This window comes from Pygoscelis adeliae, unplaced genomic scaffold (assembly GCF_000699105.1).
Source record: "Pygoscelis adeliae isolate BGI_AS28 unplaced genomic scaffold, ASM69910v1 Scaffold38, whole genome shotgun sequence".
Taxonomy (NCBI): Eukaryota; Metazoa; Chordata; class Aves; order Sphenisciformes; family Spheniscidae; genus Pygoscelis; species Pygoscelis adeliae.
This window is the reverse complement of record NW_008825614.1, coordinates 19,637,135-19,639,235: the sequence shown is the minus strand read 5'-3', so window position 1 is coordinate 19,639,235 and position 2,101 is coordinate 19,637,135.

Here is a 2,101-nt window from a genome sequence, read left to right as displayed (position 1 = left end):
TCAGTCAGATACACAATCAATCAGGACATTTTTTTCCTCCCGGTTACGCTGTTTCTGCAGAAGTGTATTTTCCACTAGATGATTGAAAAAACACTTGCTTTTGGCAGCTGACGTGACTGCATATATTAGTCCCCAGACATGCTCGTGGAGGTGTGTTTTCTTATTCTTATGCTTCACCTTCAATAATACACTTTTTCAATCCCAGGTCTTTTCAGCGGAAATTTCTGTGACCTTTACCTTTTATTTCCAAAAACCTAGCACAACATGCCCAGATTCAGGCCTGTTACCATGCTTCGGTTTTATATACGCAGCTATTCTACCTGTGCTTTCCACACACCAGCACCTGAGCTGACTGGTAGGCTCCTCTGTTACTTTTCAGCATAGGGTGTTCCTGAGGGGTATGGGGTACACGTTCACGGGCGCGCTTTAGACAAGCAGGTTTCACCAGAAACTTGGATTCTCATGTGACGCCCGTTTCTATTTCTTGCCCACTTCAATCACTCAGCAAAAGTAGTCACGGGGAAATGCGTAACTGTCTCACATGCAGTAGTTTAAATAAGCCAGTTATTAGCAGCTGCTCGAACCGCACCTGCAATTTTATTTTTATTGTTACCTCGTACTGCTAAAATTTAACAACCTTTACTCCTGCTGCTCACTGTACAGGCTTTATAGTATTATCTGTAGCATTTACAGTCCGGCAGCGTTCCAGCACTTCCACGCAGAAACAAGGAAGTCTTTCTCTCAGTTTGCAAGCTCACCAAACAGCACTGCCAACCTGAGACCGCACGGCAAATACCTGGGACACCATACGTAATGAAAAATACGACACAGTCAGGCAGTAACAATGCTTTATTCTTCATTCTCCACAATGGGTAGTTAACACGTCTGGGTATTGAACATTCGCTTCCTCTATTCTGGTGTCTCAGTGAGCGCCACTAACGATACAATTTGAAAGATGCAGTACACATTCAGAAGCAGCCTATGACAGAAAAGCAGAGAGAAAAAAGGGATAGCCGTACCTTTTCCATGGTACCATGCTTTTCTCCACCGAGAGTTTAATTCCAATTACTTGCATTACAGCAGAACCTGGCCCTAGATGTGAAGCCTATCCACGCTGTGCCAGGCGCTGTACAGATAGAGCAGAAACGGAGAGCGCGACAAAATGAAGAGGCGTAATTTGCCGGTCGGCATGGTAAACGCAGCCGTTACGTGTTTCTCAAGACTAACGAGGGCATCGCAGGGGCGTCTGAGGCACCAGCGAAGAAAGAAACAGCGTGTCATGAAACTGTAAAAGGGAAGCTCCTTCCGCACTGGAGGGAATTCTTGCGCAGGATTCAGAAACACTTAAAGGTTTAAGACAGTTAGTTCTGCCTTCCGAACGCACGTCACCGATGTTACTACAAAAACGAGCCTGGTGGTTTTGACTACCCAGGCAAAATACGGACTTCATTTCGTTGTATCTAAAAGTGGGTGGAAAAAAGAAACTCTTCTAATTAACAATTTAAAAAAGATAAGAGTGATCCAGCCGGAAAGCAATTCACTACATGTATCAGTGCACCATACAAAAAGGTCAGAGAGATGACTCGGGAAGGGGCAGGAGTTATCAACCTGACGAAAAAATTTACTATGCTGCTCCCAGAGGATGATTCCGCTACTCCAGTAGCTTGTTTATACTGCTGTAATTTCCAACACAAGTAGTTATTATATTGAGACTTCATCTTTTGCTAGCAGAACTGCTGCATTTTACACTAACGGCAACATTTTAAAGTTTTACTTATCCACAAAGTATTTCACTGAACGCTGTGCCATCAGGCTAGCGCCTCGTGAACTGTTTTCGAAAAGAAAGACCGGAGGTGGACGATGAGCAGCGCAGGAATAGCTTTTGTGTCTTTCCAGCCATCGCGTTATTCCTCTAAAACTCGACCCCCCTCCTCGATGCTTAAACAACGGGAAGCAAGCGGTGGCGTTCAGCGGGTTCTGGTAGGCAGCCGTGCTTCCCGCTCTGCGGCTCGCAGAGGACACGAGGGCCGCGGAGGGGCAGGAACGCACCCCTGGCCTTTAACCGCAAACCCCTGCAACGGCACAGCAATTATCCCGCAGC